The sequence below is a fragment of the Pantherophis guttatus genome, chromosome 1 (assembly GCF_059756535.1).
Source record: "Pantherophis guttatus breed Tessera chromosome 1, ASM5975653v1, whole genome shotgun sequence".
Classification (NCBI taxonomy): domain Eukaryota; kingdom Metazoa; phylum Chordata; class Lepidosauria; order Squamata; family Colubridae; genus Pantherophis; species Pantherophis guttatus.
Window position 1 is genome coordinate 289,535,229 of NC_142063.1, and position 23,533 is coordinate 289,558,761.

The 23,533-nt window shown below is 38.2% G+C and overlaps 1 protein-coding gene across 5 annotated transcripts in view; it reads right to left on the reverse strand.

Moving 5' to 3' along the window:
- LRFN2 (leucine rich repeat and fibronectin type III domain containing 2) overlaps positions 1-23,533 on the reverse strand; it is a 325,117-nt gene that overhangs the window by 17,314 nt on the left and 284,270 nt on the right. The gene's annotated exons all lie outside the window — the stretch shown is intronic.

A 23,533-nucleotide genomic window follows, 5' to 3' on the forward strand; every position in this document is an offset into this window, starting at 1 on the left:
AATCCCCTAAAATTGTAGGGATTAATAACACTAGAAACAATGTCACTTGATCTAAAAATCTAGCATTAGTCACAACAGCATCTTAAACATCATTTATTCATGAGCTGCTGAAAATTAAGTGCTTTTAAAAAAAACATAATAAAGGATTCTAAATTTGTTCTTGTTCTTCCCACTAGAAAGATATCAATGATAATTTAATGTTAACACTAAGAGACAATTACGTTTTGCAATATATATGTGACACAGAATTTCACAGTTCCTTATCTAGATTCTCTCTTCAAATTTATTGGCTTGATGAGATTACAAAGCATTAATTTGACAAAGCACTTGTTTAAAACTGATAAAAACTTTGTTTTTTCAGTTGCTAGAATTACTTCGAGAGGCAAGCCACTGACAAGTGAAACAACTGTAGCTTTTGCATGTCATACCACCCTCAATCATTTTAACCCCAAGAATCTTCCTGTTGAACATACTTCCTCATACTTTGGTCCCAAATCTCACATTTCATCTACTATCTCTTCGGATGAATTATTTTATTTTACTTTATCACATTTTCAAACCATCTATTTTGCACACAGGGGGATTTTTCAAATGATTCTGGGAAGCCTGTGAGTATGATGCCCATACCTTGAATTGCATCAGGAAGCCAAGGAGCAGTCTATGCAGCTTGCAAAACATCAGAGCCAGATACTTGTGATGGAAAATTTCTCCTATCACTGCCCACATCAACACATTCTAGACTGGCTGCAGTTTCTGGTTGGTTCTCAAGGGCAACCCCATGTATAGTGCATTATCATAATTCAATTGTGAGGTGAATGTGGCTTATGTGAGAGTCAATGGGCTTTCCAGACCAGAAAAACTGCAACTGATGCACAAGATGTGTGCAAAGACCTTCTTGGCCATGGTTTCTACTTGCTCTACAAAAGGGGTCCCCAACCCATGGTCCGTGGACTGGCACTGGTCCGCAGCATGCCAGAAACAGGGCTGCACAAACAAGTGAAGCCCCATCTGTGGGAGGGAGGCAGCATGCAAAACCACACCCCCTCTGGTCCATGGAAAAACCTCTCTCCACAGAACCGGTCTCTGGTGCCCAAAAGGTTGGGGGCTACTGCTCTACAAGCAGGATCTGAGAGTCCAAAAGGATCCCAGATTATGCACAAGCCTTGAATGGGGAAGTAGAACCCTATTGAGAGTAATGATGGAATACCTCAAGATATTCTAGCCATATATTATTATGAAAAATATTTTCTTTCCAGGTATTTATTCCTATGGAAAAGAAGTCTATTTGTAAAATTTACTTGGTTTACTCAATTTCTACAGCCCCTCATCTCAATCCAATTGACTCATATTCTTACAAAATATCCTGTATTTATACTTTGTCTTCTTTATTTAAGTTAGTTTACCATGACTAGAATAGTTGAAAGGAGTGAGCTATCATCAATTCTCCACTGCCAGCATGCAACAATATTAAGGAAGAAAGGCATTAAAAATAATTCTGCACTTTGGTTTACCCAGCCTTTGCAATCAGAACCCATTACGTCTTATTGCTCTTCCACAAATCATGGTTTTATTATCAAAGCTAAAACAGCATTTGGTTTCTAGAATGAGAAATGCATCGGTATGGCTCCTGAGTTAATGCTCTTGTGATTTTCTGTTGCCTGAAATTAAGAACTGTATTTTTATTAGTTCAGTTATTTATATACCTTCAAAAACTGCAAATAGCAACATATCCATTAACAATAGTGTGGGCCAATGAAATGTCATTGGGCCAATGAAAACACTGATTATAGATATGTATGGGGAAAATGTATTCTTTGATTTATTTTGTGTCTAGGTCAATGCCACATGCATATGTACATAAATTTGGGCTATTTTCACATTGTTTCAATTTAGGGGGAAAAAAGCAACTTCGTATGAAATTGGATTTACTGTATATTTCTATATGTGCGCATAAAATGAATTTTGTATCAATAGTTTGAAATCTATTTTCTCTCAAAATACAGCCTTCTCATTTGTTATCACAATGCATTTTTAAAGCACAATTGATTTTTTAAAAAAGAAAATGTAAAAAAAATGTTGCTGCATTGTTCAAGAAGTCAACACATCACTCTGTTTGAATTTGCATTTTAATTGGGGAAATCCAAAACTGAGTTAACCCATAACTGAATTCAGAAAGAGTTATGAATTCAAGCATCCATGCATACCCTGTATAAACCTCGTAGGTATAACATTGAAGCCAGCATTTTATGGAGCTGGGCATCAAAGATGTTGACTATGTCTGTTTCACAGGTATGGTCATGAAGTGTCATCTGAAGGATAGCTCGGGAAAATTTTGGAAGGGTGGTATGTAAGGCAGAGTCTTACATATGGCCTGTGGTCCATATGGATTACCATATGGCCTTGAAAGTTTTGAACAAAGCTCCCTTTCTTAAAATACTACTGAATTTAAATGAGAAAGTAGAGAGAAATTACCACAAATATGGAAAGTAATTATGTAGATTAAATTAAATTTCAGTATGACGAGACCAGATCTGATTTATGTGCTGTCCCCACCATTTTTCCCTCCAGTCCTTGGTATGCCACTCAAAGACCAAGTATGTTCTCCATCCCAAGGCTATGTAGCTTTGCTTTGACATTCAGAAATCTTCAGGAAAGACTCAACAATGATGCCATTAACCAATCAGAGCAGAGAATTCCTGAACTTGAGAGGACAATCTGGCAGAAAATATTCTAGTTTATTTATTTACTAATTCTAGTAAATAAATTCTAATTCTATCTTATTTTATTTACTAATCAAATTTATATGGCGACCCATCTCACCAAGAGTGACTCTGGCTAGTGTGCAATAATCCAATAAAACTACACATATATAAAAGCAGCCATATAAATATATAAAAGGGTAGTGTTAAAAATTAAACAAGATTAAAATTAATGTTACAAACCCCAGGCATGGAGAGAGTCAGCATATCCATTTCAGTAATGGAGTCATCTCAACATGCACCATTAAGATACCCACTGATGGAAGAAGTGTCCACTGGGGAGACTGTCAAAAAACTGCAAGACTCAGTGTCCTTTTAGAGAGCTGTGAAACATTCAGCTTTGTATTTGTCAGAGTATTTCTGTCTAAAACCTGTTCAGTGAGAGCTAAAACCCTCCTTTATATAATAGCTAATTTAAATTCAGATTTCTATATCTTTTAGTTTTAAAGAAGGACATCCAGATTTAAAGAAGCAATTTTCTGGATCTAGTTGTTGAAGATTTGCTTTAGAATAGAATAATTTGCTGATATATTAGATGAGACATTTGATTCTATCATGATCTATACTGCAGTACTCTCACAAATGCTTATCTCAAATCTACTACTTGAACAGATTGCAACATTTCAGCTCTAGCCATTTTTAGATGACACTAATTTTTTGATCAATATTAATTTGGGGTTTGTCCATACTTCTTTCTCTTCCTATTAATTGCTGGCTCACCACTACTTTGCTTTGCTTTGGCTTCTGCTTTTCTTCTTATTGTAACTGCCACCATCGTTTTAAAATGCTCCTGGAGCATGGGGAAACTGCCAGATGACTGGAAAAGAGTTGATGCATTTAAAATCTTTAAAAGGGGAAAAAACTGGATGCAGGAAATCTATAAAGCAATCCACTCAATATCAGCACCTGGGAAAATCCTGGAAATGGTAAATCAAACAGTGGGTTTGTGAGCATCTAGAAATGAGCAATGGGATTTCTGGAAGCCAGCATGTGTTTGTTAAAAACAGATTATGCCAAACAAATCTTAGTGCTTTCTTTCATAAAGTGACTAAATTAGTGGATCAAGGAAATGTGTGACTATGGTGTACTTAGATTTCAGTAATGCATTTGATAAAATAGACTGCAACCTGCTTCTTGGTAAGGCAGAACAATGTGGGACAGACCTTACCACTTTCAGATAGATATGCAGTTGGTTGACCAACCACATTCCACTCAGATTATGGCCCTTAATTGGACTATATCTACATGGAGGGAAGTGTGCAGTGGGATTCCTCAAAGTTCCCCTTTGGGCCCACTGCTCTTTAGTGTCTTCATCAATGACCTAGACAAGGGGATTGAAGAGGTACTCAGATTTGCAGATAACACAATGCTGGTGTGAGTTGTTAACATTTCAGAAGATAGATTCAAAATTCAAATGGATTATGACAGATTTAAGTATTTGGGCCTGTCTAGTAAGATGCTGTTCAGTGGCAAGAACAGTAAGCTCCTGTACCTAGTTCATCAGTAGTATCTATGAAAGGGATCTCAGTGTCCTGATGGACCACCACTTAAGTATGAGTCAGCAGTGTGCTGTTTCTGCCAAAATAGCCAATGTAGTCCTCTGTTGCATCAACAGAGAGATAGTAACAAGATCAAAGGAAGTGATAGCACCACTCTATGCTGCTCTGTTAATGCCATATTTGTAACATTGCATCTAGTTCTGATCACCACAATAAAATATGTTTAAGGTTAGAAAGCTAAGGCCCTAGGAAGAGTGCAGTGAAGAGCAACAATGATGATTTGGAGTTTGGAGGTTAAATCCTAAGAACATCTGAAGGAATTAGGTGTTAGCTTAATTAAAATAAGAGTTGGGAGACATGATAGCAATCTTCCAATATCTCAAGGGTTGCCACAGGAACGAGGGTGTTGATTTATTCTCCATAGCACCTGTGATAGGACAAGAAGTAATGGGTGGAAGGACATCAGAGAAAAATCCAATATAGAAATAAGGAGACAGTATAGACTTCATGACAGTAAGAACTGTTAAGAAGTGGAAAACCTTGCTTCCAAGTTGTGAGTGCTCCATCACTGGTTAGACAACCATTTGGTGAAATGATATGAGGATTCCTGCTGTTGGCCTTCTATGATTCTATGATATGTTGCAACAAATACCACATTCCCTTAAACTTCTGACACTGCCTTCTATTTCCTCTTTCTTTCCCTCTTTTCTCAGTTCATTGTGAACCATGTTTCTTATCCTTTCTACCATTTTCTTAATTTTTTCATCTCCTTCATTTCTGTGCTATGGTATCTATTAGCTTTTTAATTTGCTTATTTACCCTTCTTTGCTTCAGTTCATCTTGTAACAACCTAAATAAATCACAACTGTTTAAATCATGCACATTTTGCTTTGAATCCTAATTGTAATAATGGCCTTCTGGATGCTGTTGAGCAGTCCACAAAGCTTTCTCCCAACAAGCAACTTTTTAAAAAGCTACTTCTGATCCCAAATGTTCCACTTAGCATCATGACCTGTTTTCACTAAGTGATAAGAATTGCCCTTCTCTGTAAAGTAGTTAAACCAAAGTATAGGGTCATTGCTACATTCTGTGATAACAAGTTCCTTAAATTAAGCTCAATGGATTTTAAAAACCACATAAAGTAGCCATTGCATGGATGTGTAATCCAGTTTGTTTAGACATTTTTGTGTTTTCCTAGAATCTAGTTTGTTTTGTATGCTATTTTCATGCTGTACAGCAGGGGTGTCAAACTCAAGGCCCGTGAACCAGATGCGGCCCGCGATGTGGTTGGATCTGGCCAGTGGGGCCAATCTGGTCTACCCAAAGTGAAGAGAAAAGATCTGGCCAATGTAGCTTCAGACCAGTCTACCCAGTGCAAAGAGGAGAGATCAGGCCAGGATAGCTCTGTTCTGGTCTACACAGTCCGAAGAAGAAAGATCGGGCCAGCATAGCTTCAGCCCAGTCCCCCCCCAGTGTGACAAGAAAAGATCAGTTCAATGTAGCTTTGGCCTGGTCTACTTAGTGCGAAGAGGAAACATGCCAGCAGTTTGGGGAGTAGCATCAAGCTAACCATGCTCACCCAGTTGGACATGCCCACCGAGTCATCCACACCTGCCCAGCCCCACGAGGTCAAACACAACCCTAATGCAGCCCTCAATGAAATTGAGTTTGACACCCCTGCTGTGCAGTATATATAGTATTGTACTAACTTTTTGACTGGAACATTATTTTGAAAAATTCTAAAGCTATCAAATATGTTAGGACAACTGTCTGTCAGTATACATATTGCTAGGGGAAACATTTTAAGAGGTATATATTAAAAGCAATCAGTAAGATTTTTTTTTCCTTTTGCTAAGCCATGTCTAACACAAGTCTACTGATTTCAAGAACTACTTTAACTATCATTGGAGCCAATCTACTGATTTTATCTATGTTTATATGTATAATCCCATAAAATTTAGGCAGTTTGAGATGGAAGATCCTCTGTCACTTATGAATAATAAAGTCTATAGGTAATTTTACATATAGACTTATGGTACATATTTGTAGGAAGGCCTTCAATTATTTACAACCCAATAACATGTTTCTTGTGAGATGATCTGTCTGCTGAAAGTATGTTTTATCCTTGCTTCAAGGAACTTAGGATAAGGTTTAGAGTCATCTTCAAAACATTGCATATCCTTTTGAGCCTGAAACAGTGACTCGATCAAGGCTAAACACTGAATTTAACAGCTGAAGTAGGAATTGAATCTCATAGAATTATTAATATCCACTTGCAGAGGCTACTTCATAGTCTTTGAAATATTTAAACAATGGAAACCTAATTGAAGCAAAGATAGATAAAAGCCAATCAGCATTTATAGCAAAATATATATTTAAGCAAATTGCAACTGTCTATGTATATTGGGAATTGCAGAATACAGAGATCTAGCACTCAAATTAACTAAGATTGGTATCCACTGAGATTCAGATTCCATTTTCATTACAGATTTGTACAATAGTCCAACAGCATTAGAGATGATAGAAGGTAAAACTGGCATTAGATGGCAAAATTTTTGTGCACTATGCAAATATGTTTGCACATGACTCATACAAAATAACATAGCGCTATTCTTGGTGGAACAAAATGAACAAATATTTATTTTCTCTGGCTTTGGGGAAAAAAGGATTAAATCTAATTATGACATGTTTACATTAAAGAGAGTTTTTTTCATATCCTACTTGGGTTGACTTTAAATTTGTCTAACTGTTGTGAGTAGTACAGGGAAGAGCTGTCCTCTCTCCTGCTAGGACCAGTAATAGAAAGCAATGAGTTTTGAGGATTATACTGTTTCTCCTGTTTTGGGGAATAGCCTCCATCACTTTATATCAGCCTGCACTGAGCTTTACTTGAATGAAGACAACTCCAGTCTTAATTAGCCCTGTTGTCATATGTGTTGTAGAACAGAGTACAGTTTTCTCTTCGGATCTGCTTCCATTTTGGCATTTCCCTGTCAGTTAAAAATAATGAATCTGAAGGCTGAGTGACACTGATGCAGACACACATTATAGCTGCAGTGCAATTAAAGTGGTACCTTAAATATTCAAACATCAGGTAGAAATACTAGAAACTCAGGATTGGTTATTAAGCAGAATGAAGCTGCTACTTCAGATAGTGGCCCTGGATGCATGGTAAATCGGGGCCAAGCTTTTGCTGCCCAACTGACTTATGATTGAAAGTTGTCATTTCATTGTGCCTAAGATTGTAACTCTCCAAATCTGCCTATATAAGTTGTCTCCTTACAGAATGGGCCTCTGGTAATCTTATCGTGGTGTTTTCTACGGTTTACTGCTAGTAGTAATAAGGTAGCAGCTTCCAGCATCTGAAGAGAAAATGCTGTAGTTTACTCTCAACCTAACTAAACATACAAAGCAGTTACACTAAGGTGTTGCAAATATGTTCTTTTCATACAAGGAAATAGACAGAGACAGGTAAAACTTATACTTTCGGTAGCTGAGAATTCCAAACTACAGCTGGCTTTTGTTCAGGGTGTGCACCTGCAGATTGTGCTCCATGGAGATGTTCAAGGAAAAAGCCGCCTGTCTTTCCCTATTATTACACTCAGTCTTTCTCAGGCCTCTTGATACACAACTCTCAGGTTGCCACCCATCTTTCAGAGACTTTCTTTTAATCAATTGCAGGGAAGAACAGCGGTAAGCTGCAACTCTTCTAGTAAAACTCTCATTTCTTCATGCCTAAAAAGCAGACAAATTTGAAACTATATATATAGCAGGTACAGGTCTTCTGGGAATGCTGTTTAGGAGGGACAAATTAATTTGGTCATAACAATCATTTTCTGCCATATTTCTAGATTGTTATTCTTCATCCCTTAAGGTTGTCAGAATACTGTACAGATTTTTTTATTGTATTGGATGCAGTGCATTATATATTTTGGATATAAATTACCTTGTATGCCGATTTATTTGGGAGAGGGGAAAAATTCAAGACGGTAGGCTGAAATTGCTTGGTATTGGGATATTTGAAAGGTTCCTCCTCCCATATATGTTTATATTACTTTACGGATTCTTCTGTATCTCCCATTCCCATGAACCTATGGACTATAAATAGCAATAGCAATAGTACTTCAACTTATATACCACTCCATTGTGCTTTTACAGCACTTTCTGAGTCTAAAGCATATTTTCCCCAACAATCAGGGGTTGTTCCATCCTCAAAAGGATGGAAGGCTGACATTACTTGAGACCCTTCAAGATTGAACTCCAGACTGTGGGCAGAGTTACCGTAGCATGCAATACTGCATTCTAACAACTGCACCATCAGGGCTCTGTAAAATAATAGTCCCTCATATAATTTAAAAAATGCTTATCACGAGTAGAAATTCTTCGTTCCAATGGGCAAGGGCCACATTAAATATGCCGAAAAAAGAATAAGAGATGAAGAATGGTGGCGCAGCGGACTAAGTGCTGTTAAAGTAGTACTTAGCTATCAGCTACCTGCAATTACTGCAAGTTCAAATCTCACCAGGCTCAAGGTTGACTCAGCCTTCCATCCTTTCGAGGTAGGTAAAATGAGGACCCGGATTGTGGGGGCAATAAGCTGACTTTGTATAAAAAAGAACACTGCTTGGGGGGGCCGAAAGCCCTACTAAGCAGGTATATACAAAAGTATGAAGGCTATTGCTTAATGCATTGTAAGCCACCCTGAGTCTCCGGAAAAGGGCGGCATATAAATCGAACTAATAAATAAATAAATAAATAAATTGCTATTTTCATTTTTTAAAACAGGATTATATAATGATAAATAGTAACAACAATGTTTCATTTCATTTTAACCAAACTTGGCATTTGAATTACTCTGGGAATACATAACATGAGGGAAATTTACAATTTCATCTGTTTCCCTAAATCTTCCCTTGCAAATGCCCCCACAACTTTGTTTTGCAACTTGCACTAGCAACTTTCGAAGGAATGTATCCAAATTCACTTAATTATCCTCTGTCCTACGCCCCCTTTTTTTCCTGCTATTTTTCATTTCCGTCATTTTTGCTCTTCCTTATTCACATTTATGAATTGTCCCTTGTTCTACAAGAGCTGTATTTAACAAATCTACTGTTCAGATTACTCAGGCCACAGTGTTATCCTTAATTTTAGCCATCACTCTCCCATCTTCTACTCTCCCTTCTCTCACATTCAGTTTTTAGCAAACCATACCATTCTACACAGTCAAGACTTCCATTTCCAGATGCCGCAATGAAGGTGACCAGAGGAATTTCAGTCACAATATAAGTTTATGCCTAGGGTTATTATTATGAGGAAACCAAGTGGAAGGAGCATTATGTATGCAGCATTGATCTACACAAAATAAACATTGAACATACTACTACTACTACTACTACTACTACTACTACTACTACTATTATTATTACTACTGACAAATCCAGTCTAAACATCTGAATGACTGTGAGGAACCATATTAATAATAAACAATAATTTGCACCACAAATTCTTTTCCAAATTTACACACACACACACACAAACAAACACATATGCTACATAAACATAAATGGCATCCACATTTGTGTGCTATCTTGCTTGGTTCCATGCAATCTGCAGAAGGGAGGGATTAGTCAGGACACTGGATGGAAAAATAAATGGGGCAAAATTCTTTCTCTTGTCTCTGTCCTTTTTCCTATGTCTCCTCCACAAGCCTGGGAGCTTCCTCGCTCATCTTTTCATAAATTATCCAACTGTTGCCTAATTTGCATCTCATCATGCAAAGTTTGCATCTACTTCCCACTTGCTCTCAGGTCACCTCCTTGTATCGAGGACTCACTTAGGAAAACCCATCTGATTTCTCACGATACTTATGCTCCATTGTGTTTCTTCCTAACTTGGTCTGGTACTATTCCGTAGCTATTTGGTGGATGGACTCAACTTTGAATTGCTGTGTAGTTGGAGTGGAGGGATAATTCTCAGTTTAGTAACTGAGAAACTGGGACTTGAAATGCTGTGGCTGGCCATCCCATAATCCTGCTCATTTCTGACCTTTGGGGTCCCATCTTCTTTCTTAGCAATGTTGCCTCCTTGAATCCTGCCAGGGATTCTAAGTGAAGTGCAACAAGTAATGAGAAAAGGTCAGATTTCAGTCATGTGGAAGACAAGGCACAGTACAATTTATTGCTAACAGTACTAATCATATAAGTACTAAGGTGCTATTTAAAAAAAAAAACTAAACAAAAAGGAAGACAACAAGCAAGAAAGATAAAATTCCACCCTTTCAGCTGCTGGGAATTCTAAAAAGCATAAGTGACTTCATCAGACCTTTGGATACAGTAATCTTCAATTTATGACCATTCATTTAATGACAGTTCAAAGTTACAACAGTCTCTGAAAAAAATTGCGACCTATACTTGCGCTTAACGACTGTTGCGCCACCCTTGTGGTCACATGATTGCAATCTGGCAATTGATCACCTTGTAATCAGCTCTCATTTACAACTAGTTATAGTATCCTATGGTCACATGTCCACAATTTGTGACCTTTTTTTTTGCAGATTTCCACCATGGACCTGGCAATAAATTCCCTGGCTGGATTCACTTAATGATTGCATAATTAGCTTAACAACTATGGTGATTCACTTAACGATAGCTATATAATTGCAGCAAAATTGGATTTGACTTCACTTATGACCTGAACTACAGTGGAAATTTTGATCCCAATTCTGATCGTAAGTCAAGGATTTAATTCTGTGCTTAGTTCTTAGATAGACATGCTATCTTTGTCTTGGAGGCTTTGTTTATTTCACCAGAGGCAGGGCTGCAGTTTTTCTCACAATGTTGCCCTCTTTCCAGATCTAACCATTCAGCAGACCAGCAAAATGGATACAGGCCATAGAAGATTTCTGGCAACACGCAGAGATGGGCTGCTGCTGGTTCAGACCATTTCAGGTGAACCGGTAGTTGTGACCTGTGGGTGCCCCCCCCCCCCCCCCCCCGGGCCTATATCACTGTTTTTGATGTCGCATGCATATGCGAAAAGCGTGCATGTGTGAATTGCTGTGTGTTTTGACACTGCATGCATGTGCGGCAGAGATGGTATTCAGCAGGTTCTGACCAGTTCTGGAGAACCGGTAGCGGAAATTTTGAGTAGTTCAGAGAACCAGTAAATACCACCTCTGACTGGTCCCTCCCCCATCTATTCTCTGCCTCCCGAGTCCCAGGAGGAAATGGGGATTTTGCACCCCACCCTGGAGTGGGGTGGGAATGGAGATTTTACAGTATCCTTCCCCTGCCATGCTCACCGAGCCACGCCCACCAACCCACGTCCACAAAACCAGTAGTAAGAAAAATTGAATCCCACCACTGGTGTGCGGATGGCATGCACAAGCAAATTGGCTTGTTTTGTGACGCTGCATCCATGTGTGGATGGCACGTGTGCGAGCGAAGTGCACACTCACATTTTCAATGCTGGGTGAACCAGTTGTTACAGTATGTGACTCCCACCTCTGGCAACACCACTGCTGTGTCTCTACTAAGAGTGACAGTACTCTTCTGCACTAATTCTCTTCTGCTACAAGGAGCAAACAACAAATAAGGAGAAAAAAGTCATTTGCACTGTAAGCAGTTTAATATAAATCACAAAAGTTGATTCCCCCCTCCCACCCACCCCCCTGCCAAACAATAGGCCAGCAGAAACATAATAGTCAAATACTGGCAGAAAAGTGTAGGGCTTAGGTTTTTTTTTAAAAAAAAAAACTAGCTAGCTAGCAAGAAACCACATGTCCCTTTGCAACATCTGAGCATGTGAAAAGGCAAGCTCCATCTTCAATAGTATCATGATGCAAATACATAAAGGAGGAGCTTACAGAGTGGCATAGCTGCAAGGCAGGGTTTGTCAAAATTTGTCCCACTTTGCAACAGAAGCAGTCATGTTTTGGGAGAAGAGCTGCTTGGGAGGGTCTCCCATGTCAAAGAGTGGGTGCTCCTTCTCATTGCTGTCCTACTGCGCTGATTCTGCAAAATTCTTCCTAGGCTAGAGTTCTCTACAGGACACAGTTGCCATGGTAGACTCTTTTGTGTGATATAGATATCACTACTTTTTTTTTTTTTTTTAAGATAATAATTTCACTTGCTTAGGGAGTGAAGTTTACAGACTTCTGGTTTAACATACACCCAAATATTGTCAGCCAGGCATTCTCTTATTCTGACATGCAAGTATATGGAAATCTATTTTTGAAGAAAATTGCCTTACAGAAAAAAAAAAAAGACAAACAACTGTAGTCCCTGTCTTTGAGCCTTAAGAAAAAATAATAATAACATTTTTGGAAGTGATGATGACAATTATTCTGTTTTTTCCCTAGTATATTTATCATTTCAGAATCTACAAATTGGAAAAGCTTCTTTCTGACTGTCTTTTCTTCTGTGTCTCTCTTTTCTAAAATATGGTACTTATAGAAGCACGGCATTATAATTAGCAAAGTAGCACAATTTTTAAAAACAAACAAGCAGATAAATCACGAGAAAGAAATAAACAATTAAGTTTTAATGCCATGCTGTCTGAAATTATTTCAATAAATGCAAAATTATTTCCTCTTTTGGTGAGCGGCCCTAGTAAATATATCTTGCAAACGTATAGAAGAGAGAGACACACAGAGAGAGTTTCTTCATAAAATAGCCATTTTGCTGACAGCAAAACTGTTATTGTGCTTCTCATTGTTCCGTCAGAGGCATCAGTCTCAGAATTCTATAATCATTGACTCACAAAAGAAGCAAGCATCATAATTCTAAGAAATCAAACCAGGTTGGAATATTTATGCAAAAAGAATAGCAATAGCAATAGCAATGGCACTTAGACTTATATACCACTTCACAGTGCTTTTACAGCCCTCTCTAAGTGGTTTACAGAGTCAGCATATTGCCCCCAACAAACCGGGTCCTCCTTTTACTGACTTCAGAAGGATAGAAGGCTGAGTCAACCTTCAGCCAGTAAGGATCAAACTTCTGGCAGTTGGCAGAATTAGCCTGCAATACTGTATTCTAACCACTGTACCACCACACCACCAATGCCCAATTAAATATCTTCATGGAGTTTTTTCCTCAAATTGAATAGATGTCATAATTTCATTGTAAATCTTCCCATTCAACATAGGTGTCCACATGTGAAAGGCTAGGACTGAAAGAGGAGGGGCTAAGAGGAAAAGCAATAAGTTATCTTATTAAACGGGAGGGAGTCATATTAGCAAGAAGATTCAAAGGGATGTCATTAATACTAGGCCATGGAGGGTACTTTCAGCAATGTGCAACAGCCTCACTACAAAGTATAGATGGGAGCAGGACAATAATTAAATATGATTTCATTTCATTTGAATCTAATATTTAGCAATAACTAAATAGGCAATGATTCCTCTCATCATGTATTTAATAATTTCACTTTCTATTACATCAAGAATGGTAACTTGGTGACAATGATTGAAATGCCTCTTTCAGTCACTTCAGAGAGTCATTGAATGTGGCATGCAGCTCATATTGTGCCCTTCTGTCTTACATCAGTGGCAGTCAAGGCTTTTTAGTTCTGGCCATCAGACTGAAGGAACCCCTCACTACTCAAAGTATAGAAATTTAACAGCTCCCCCCCCACCCAATATTCACAGGACACATTGATAAAAAATAAGATAATTGAAAGGTCTCATCAGGGAAACCCATAATCTCTCTTGCTTCTCACACAAACAGATTTTAGAATCTAATTAGTTGAACTGAGAAATTCTTCCCTTTCCAAATTACTGAATAAACTGGGGTGGAAATGTAGCCAGGGCCAATAAAAGGATTTTGATACTTGCTCTAAACATCATCATGCAACTAATCCTGAGTTATTTGCAAGGGAGGATGGGCAGGTTATTGTGCCACTGAATAAAACACAGGGTTAGGCAAAGGTGTTATTAAGTAGTTTGTTAATTATTGCCAATTATGTAGGAAGGGAGACTTACAATGAGTCACTATTTCTCCAAGAAGCAGGGCTGATACCTGTGTCCAGATGAGAGCTCAAGTAGCAGTTTCATTTGTAGCAAATTGACTTTGTTCATAGTTGTAGTTTTCCATGATCAAGGAAATGTAGATGGAATTCTTTCTTCCTGAGAAACTAAATATGATGAAATTGCAAACTAATATGCCTGTATCCAAAGACATCGGTCTTTAGTTTCACTTAGCTACACAGTTAATTAAGGTATAATTCCAACGCATTGTGATTAAATACAATTGCTTTATTAGGAGGATATTTAATTAGTATTAGGTCTAACCACTTTTTTCTGGTGAAGAAGGATTCATTCAGTAATGGTTGAACTTCACTGCTAGGTTTATAAAATGCAATTGCAATTTAATGAGCAAGCTGATTGTCTATACAGCAGTCAAGGAAAAGGCACAGGATTCTCTATGAGGATCATTGATTTCATGGGCACTGGAACAGATGCACAAATAATTGGTAACTCACTTGAAGGTCCAGTATTGTTGCTGTGTTGTTAAATGTTCAAGCTGTCTGGCTACTCATTCCCATGCTTTCCATTGATGGTCTACTTTTATTTCTGAAGTTAACATAAGGAATTGATGCTTGCCTGACTTCCATCATCATACTACAAATATTTTTCTTTTTCATCACATTGTAATATGTATTTGGTCCATGCAGAATTAGGACCATCAGTCTTAATGCTGTTGGCAAGTATTTTGAACTCTGTTGGTGTCTTTGGAATTCCCTACTAAACTTAATATACAATGCAGCTGATGATGTTACCTAGTAGGGCAATGAAACTTCTATAAGCAAACAACCAAGTTCAGAGAGCATCAGTTCAACCTTGAGTTTCAGATATTGTCTTCCATTGGAATGCAGTATTTCTAATCCTCAGTAACTTTAAGATGTATGGACTTCATACATCTCTGCCAGCATATTAGCTGAGGAATTCTGGGAATTGAAGTATACAAAACATTTTAAAGTTGCTGAAGCTGGGAAACACTGTTAAAGTAGATGACAGTAGATGGCAACTGCAGCAGCAGTAGCAGCAGCTCATTTCCAAATGTCCATTTGCACCATTGCAAAGTGGCCTTGGAGCTATAAATATTGCTGCACATTGGACTGTACTTCATACAGAATGTGGATATTACCAATTTTAGACTTGGGTTAACATTATAACATAATGTGCAATGTTAACCCAAGAGCAACACATTCGCTCCCCTTTTAGTGCTATTTAGTGCATTGGGCGTCACAACAAAGTGGCACAGCAACAATGATCAAAGCATCACATTAGCTGCACCATACAAACATACCCACAATATTGGCATATTATTTTTTGCATGTAAGCAGTCAGAACAAACACTGAACACTGCCAAAACTATTGTCATATCTTGGAAAAGGTATGCAGAAATGTTTAAATCAAAATATGAGACAACTCAGTCTTGGGAAAGAAGAAAGAAGGAGATATACATTCAAAGTAACACACTTTATATAATTTATAATTAAACAATTCTGTTAAAATAATATATATATAATATATAATACCCAAATCATTTGTTTGGAGCAAAAGTGTTGTTCTAAGTGTACATGTGTACACTTAGTGTACAAAACAATACACATGTTTTGTAGCTAAATTTCTAGTGAAATGCATTTTATATTTTATTTTTATTGATATGTACATTTTAATTGTATTATTTTCTCATGTGCATTTCTTCATATTTTCAAATTGAAAAATTGCATTACATAATTCAAAATGTGGGTGTTGAATGACAGTACTGTACTGATACTAAAATAATAAATTAGCTATATTCTCATTAAAACTTAAATGGATTTTGCCTATGAATGCTAGCCAAACCTCCTAATAGTGAGTATCATACCACCACAGTGGAACTAATTAGCCAGAGAGGCGATGATGGAATTTCTCTAGTGAATTTGTACAGAGGCTGGAGAACCATTTTTGATATGGTTTAATTTGAATTCTTAGATTTAGCAAGGGTTGGAGGTGATAGTCAAAACTCTATTTTATGGATATACAAATTAAATGAACTTCTGCTCCATCTCTAGAGCCAGGCAAAATTTTGAATGCCATCCTTGAAAGCATGCATAAAATTTAAACTGGAGATTGTTTTCTTGACATTTAAAATAAGAACACTACTTTGTTTCAACTGCAATTACAATAGATTGCAGCAAACAGTTTCACTGGTTTTGTTCATTTCAGTAACTTCAGACTTCTATTAAATTTTTGCTTCTCTGAATAGGATTTTTTTTTCTGGCTAAGTGAATTCTTCAAAGAATTGCATGGAACTGTAAGCTCTGTCAAACACCATAACTCTTTACCAATGATTCTTCTGCTGAGTTATAAGACTTCAAGATATAGGATGCTCTAAGAATTCTTTTCAGGTAACATTTCTCCCATGAGAGGTTATGTACTGATTCCCAGTTAGATGCATCTGGAATTTTCTTTTATTCAACATTTTGTCAGATCAAAAGTCTTCTCTCTACTTTTTAGAGACCATTCATCTTCAGAAGGGGTATGCCCAGACATTCTTATGTATATTCAGACCATTGTGTAGATCATGGGTGTCAAACTCGATTTCATTGAGGGCCATATTAGGGTTGTGTTTGACCTTGGGGGCCAGGGTGGGCGTGGCCAGTTCAATGTCACTCTTATCAGGGGCACCTGTGGTGGCCCGAGTGCTCTGCCAGTGAAAACATACTCCTGAGTTCTCTTTTTGGTTGTGATGGCTTCCTGCAACCCTCTGCCAGTGAAACCAGAGCTCAGGAGGACTCTCTGCCAGTGAAACAGGCTCATGGTCCTCATGAGCTCTGTTTTCAGCTGCAACAGTATCCTGCAACCCTCTGCCAGTTTGCTGGCAGAAGCACCATGTACCACTCCTTTGCTGATTCCAAGGTGGCCCCGCGGACCAGGTCTAAGCACCCTGTGGGCCAAATCTGGCCCCCAGACCTTGTGTTTGACACCCCTGGTGTTTATAAACCAACATGCTAGACTGATTTTGCCATGACTAGCCTTTTAGGAACTGTAGGAATCATCTGGAAGATATTTCATTAAAACATACAAAATTTGATGATCAATCTGAACATGTCTTTCAGGGGTAAAATCCAGCAGGTTCTGACAGGTTCTGACAGGTTCTAAAGAACCAGTAGTGGAAATTTTGAGTAGTTCAGAGAGCCGGCAAATATCACTTCTGGCTGGCCCCAGAGTGGGGTGGGAATGAAGATTTTGCAATATCCTTCCCCCAGGAGTGGGGTGGGAATGGAGATTTTGCAGTATCCTTCCCCTTCCCTGCCCACCAAGCTATGCCCACAGAACTGGTAGTAAAAAAAATTGGATTTCAACACTGATCTCTTTGGAAGCTGTATCTACTCTTCATAACCTACAGCTTAATAACTCAGTGGTACATTGCATAGGAGCAATAACTTGAAGTTGAATGGAAGCTTTTGGGATAACTGGTTTCCAAGTCAAGGGAGGGTTGAAGTTTGTGAATGAAGGCCCAGGAGACTTAGCAGTCAGTGTGATTTGAATCAGTTATGAGTTGACAGATGTAATCAAGTGCAATATCATCCTGACAATGGCATTGCCCTTGAAGATGACCCAGAACCATAAACTATAAACTCTTTTTTAAATTTGTTTTTTAAAATAAGCCAAATTCTTTTAGAGCAGCAAAATGCAAGTTGACAGGTGCAGCCAGATGGGATCATGTTGAAATGAAGTTTAAATTACATGAATCATAAAATATCCAACATGTTAACATTATTTTAGTTTAGTTTAGTTTCCATTGTGTGAGCATGCAAGGACCAATTCCCACTAAGCTTAACCCTTCCTCCTTTAGCCATTGGCTTCATCACACCCTTCCACCAAACCTCAGGGAACTGGGACAGACAAACACAAAATTCCCAATTAGCTCCATTGGGTTGAAATAAAATGAACTGAGGTTTATCAAAGCTTTTGAAGGTTTGAATTGGTATATGGCTCCAGAAAATGTTTTTTACAATGTACAAAGCAGGGATGAAATCCAGCATCCCTGGATTTGACAGGTTCTAGAGAACTGGTAGCGGAAATTTTGAGTAGTTCGGAGAACTGGTAATTACCACCTCTGGCTGGCCCAAGTGGGGTGGGAATGGAGGTTTTGCAATATCCTTCCCCCAGGAGTGGGGAGGGAATGGGGATTTTGCAGTATCCTTCCCCTTGAGTGGTGTGGGAATGGAGATTTTGCAGTATCCTTCCCCGCCACACCCACCAAGCCACACCATACCCACCAAGCCACATCATACCCACCAAGCCATGCCCACAGAACTGGTAGTAAAAAAAATTGGATTTCACCACTGGTATAAAGGTACTTCAGATTTATGTTGGAAATGTGGACAATATGAAGGGTCATTTTATCATGCCTGAGGACCTTGAAAAACAGCGAGAAAAATGTGGGTCCAAATACAATACAAAGAATTTTAAAGAACAAGATTCAACTGAAATCAGAACTTTTTTTTACTGGGATTAATGGACAGAAAATTAGAAAAAAAATCCATAGATAAATATTTTTACATATAATCACTGCTGTGAGACTAGTATATGCACAAAAATGGAAAGACTCTGATATTACTACTATTGAGGAATGATTGGCGAAGATGATGTAATTAGCAGAAATGGCAAAATTAATCTGTTTGCTTAGAGAAAGATTCTATTAAATTTATCAATGACCGGAAGCCTCTTATGGACTTTATGACAAAAAAGAAAATAGTGAATTTGTAATTCATTTGTTTGACGATTAGAAAGGGTAGCCTATGGAAGAAGGAAATTGTGATGTCAACTTTAGAGAGAGAAAAGGTAAAATATGCATTTATAAAGACAAAGAAATAGCTGAAAAACTATACTTGATTAAGGTTAATTGCTTATTTAAATGCAATACAATCACTTCTGAGTATTTTCTAATTTTTTCCCCTCCAAATCATATTAATGATTACAATTTGGAGAGCAACCTTTGGAGATGCTATTGGATTTGGGGGGCTTTGTTCTCAGGTTATTCCAAAATCCTGGCTTAGTGGAAGTCACTTTACTTCTGCAAGTTGGGTCACCTGATTTTTGAAAGTTCTTTCTAGACCCTTAAGTTTCTACTCAAGAAATTGCTCCTGAAGCATTAGTATGGATGTCGGCAACCTGTGGCTCCAGAGCCGCATGTGGTTCCTTGACCCCTCTCCTGTGGCTCCCTGCTGAGCCAGTCATGTGACCTGCTCTCCACCCTGAGACACTGGCCTAACCCAGTCACATGATCTGCTCTCTGCCCCGAGAAGGCGTGAGCCTGCCTACAGAGATGTGCAGCTGAAGCACCCCTAGCGTTTTCTCCATGCTGCCCGTGACCGGCTACTTTTTGCGATTTTGCATCCTTCATGGACAGCTCAGCACCAGCCACGGTCCCCTTCATGTTGTCTCAGAAAGGAGGGAGGAGCAGCTGCCACCGCCGGATGCAGGAAGGGAAGAGCTCTGACTGTCCTGAGCAGCGCGGCTGGCTACACACCTGTGTGCAGAGTAGAAGCAGCTGAAGGAGGAGTTGCCACCGCTGCCATGATCCCAGCCACCAATGAGAGAGAGAGAAGGGGGTGGGAGAGAGAGGTAGAGAGAAATGATAGAGAGCTGGAGGGAGAGAATGATAGAGAGGGAAAAGAGAGGGAAACAAGAAAGGAAGAAAGAGAAAGAAAGAAAGAAGAGAGAGGGAAAGAAGAGAAAGGGAGAGGAAAAAGCAGTGGTGAAATCCAATTGCTTTTACTAGTGGTTCTGTGGGTGTGGCTTGGTGGGCATGACAGGAGAAGGATACTGCAAAATCTCCATTCCCACCCCACTCCAGAGGAAGGATACTGCAAAATCTTCATTCCACCCCACTCTAGAGGAAGGATATTGCAAAATCTTCATTCCCGCCCAACTCTGGTGGTACCAGCCAGAGGTGGTATTTGCCAGTTCTCCAAATTGCTCAAAATTTCTGCTACCAGTTGTTCAGAACCTGTCAGAACCTGCTCAATTTCATCTCTGGGAAAAAGAAAGAAAAGCAAAAATGAGAGGGAAGGAGGGAGAGAAGGAGGGAGGGAGGGAGAAAGAGAGGGAGAGAGAGAGAGAGAGAGAAGGAGAAGGAGAAGGGAAGGAGAAGGAGAGACCCATTTCCCACAGAAAAAAACAATACCAGGAGCCACAAAACCTGGGTAGGCATGGCTGGGGGTGGGGGGTGGTTCATGTGACTGGGTGGGAGTGAAGTTGAGTTGGCTATGTCCACCCAGATTTTGTGGCTCCCAGTGTTTTCTGTGGGAAACAGGTCCAAATGGCTTGAGTGTTTAAGGTTGCAGACTCCTGCCTTAGTAGTACTACAGAACAGTTTAGCATTTGTTGTGGAGGACTGAAGTAAGTCAGAGAAATGAATGAACATTGGGAATTCTTGTGATTACTATTCTTAGAACCTAGTTCCTGCAGATACAATACAATAGATTGTATTATTCTCACATTCTGCTATTATTTTATTAAACTCAAAGAAAAATCGGATCTATAGGCAAATCAGGATAAGAGCTCAAATGGTCCAGAAATAGAGTCAGGGAGCAAACTTTAGGAATTTTTTTCTGATGGGTTCTACTAGACTTTCCTTGGATTTAGAGGCTCAAGCAGAACTTATCTGAGTACCCAAGACTGAGGTTAAAACAGGCTAGGGAGAAAGGAGGTAATACTCTTTTCTTAGACTCAGATCAGAAGCAACTGCATCAGAGTTTGTTCCTGGATTTGTTCTTTCTCTGGTTCTCTCATCTCATCACTTCTTAAGAGCCGAGTCTCAAATGTACGGTATGCAAGAACCATTTTCCCCCTTACTTTTTCATACAGTCTTAAAGGATAACATCTCTAATTCTCTCTAAAATGGGCAGTGGATTTTTGTTACAATCGAAGCATCAAGTGCAAGCCAAAACTGGAAGGCACCTAATGGTCAGAGGTTTGAAATAGGAAAAAAAAAAAAACCGTTTTAACACAATTAATTGAAGTTGGAAGTGATTTCTGTCTATCTCCTGCTTCAGCTTAATTAAAGCTATGTGAAGGCACTGGCACCTACTGAATTGAAAGGGGAAGGGGAATGGTTTTTATTCCAGATCTCTCTTTCTTTCTATGATTATAAATGGTACTCATATAATGGTATCAATTTCTTTTAGTATTAGAATGATATATATCACATTGGTAGCCTGCTGAAATCTCTTTGTATTAAATCTGCAAAAATTGTATGGGAGACAACCAGAACAATACATTCATAAAGCAACTGCAAAATTGGCAAGCATTGTGTCTTGTACTTGTACAGGTTAACTTAGCTGCCTTCAAGGGAGGTTTGTGGCTATTAAGAAGAGATTTAATATTAGGGTATATTAAGTCACCTTTTCCCTAGCATGCTTTGCTTGAAAGCTCTGCAAATAGTCCATCTCGCTAAATATTAATGATAATGTAATAATGTGAGATCATTTCACTAGGTTTGGTATGTTTCATTCATAAAGTACAATAAAAGGTGGAAGCAAAGTTTAAAACCACTTAGAGTCTGAGGGAATTCATGCTAAATAATTAATACTGTCCCAACTTTCATTCATCTAAGCCAAAGGTTTTGGCACTTACCCACAAGAAACCTAATTATGGGTTTTTTTTTTTTCCTTAATTGAACACATTTTCCGAGTCTGCAAGTCCCAATGCAGTATATATTAATCCCATGAGATGAATTCACATAGTACAATATGAAACAAGGTGATTGGCTAGTCCATGGTTCAATGTGGCATGGTTATTATGTATAGGGTATTATGATCCATGATTAAACACTTAGTGTTTATTCACTGATCAACATATGCAAAAAAACAACAACAATCAACCCTTAGGTTTATTGGTTCTTCATCTAATCTTAGAATCCCAACAGATTATTTATATCAAGTCAGACTATTGCTCAGTACTACCTGTTATTATTTACATTGCCTGATATTAGTTTGCCAGGAATTCAGTCCCAGGACACGAAGCACCCTCTGAGAACTTGGAGGTTAGCCTAGAGTTCTCCCTAAGTGGCTGCTACAAAAGTGTAATATTTAATGAGGCACAAGGGAAAAATGTTTAGCTACCTGAATGGAAAGTAATCATGTTCATTTTGATAACCTTTTTCAGATTTGCCTGTTTTTCAGATTTGCCCTTTATTTTTCCCAAGAAAATATTGGATCACTGTAGCTATACACTGAGCAGAGGGTTAGATCAGATAGTCGCAAGGTTCTTTCCAACACTAATACTCCAATCCTGAACCTGCTGGTCAAAATTCCTTTAGACTCTTTTAGATTTGAAAAAAAATCTGGTTTGGCCAAATAATGACAGTATTTGTTAGATTAGAAGACATCAATCAAGCTTTATTGCTTCTGCTACCAGTCAGTCTCCTTGTTTGGAATCTGTAGTTCTTTTTCTCTCTCTCCTAATAGCATTTTAAAATTGTGTGTCCAAATTTGTAAGGGGAAAAAAAATCAAGCAGCAATCATAATGAATTAGAAACAAGCTCTTTGGTAAGAACTCTGAACAATATCTTTCTGCCAGTTCACAAAAATCTAGCAGAAGTGTCCTCAGTTTTTAACTAGATGAAATTAAAAAAAAAATCAACTTTTGAAAAAGAATATAGTTGATGGCTTGATGTTTTTCTCTAAATTAATCTCTGCACTATTTAAGAAAGGCTTTTGGTTTCTTACACGATAATGAGAGGTACTTCAAGAACAGCTAAAATAATCTCTTTTCAATGGTTAGTATCCATAGTAGTTAAAAGTGAAAGCTTAGTTCAATTCACTCTTTAATATACTTTCTAAATCAATATGTAAATTAAGGTTATTATTTGATTGTCTCATATTTCTGATCCTTAGAATGTGGCTTTCCAAAAAGAACACAAATCATGTATTTGGGAAAATATATATACACAGATAATGCATGTATTAGAAAAATGTGTATAAGCATGAGTATTATGAAAACATAAATTAAAAATGAGAGCTTTTTTTAAAAAAAAATATCACGAACTAAGTAGATATGTGATGGAACAGTCTTAATGGGAAAAATGAGAAACTAAGCAGAAATTAATGAGAAATTATTTCAATATTTACCTGTTTAACATAAACTTTTATCAAACAAACACTAGGATATAATGTTTGTGATATTCATTCCCACTTCAGCATGTTGTATGGTTTTTCCTGTCAGGGATGTGTTAATTTCTAAATCAGACTTGGGTAAAACTAGTCAAGTGTGTG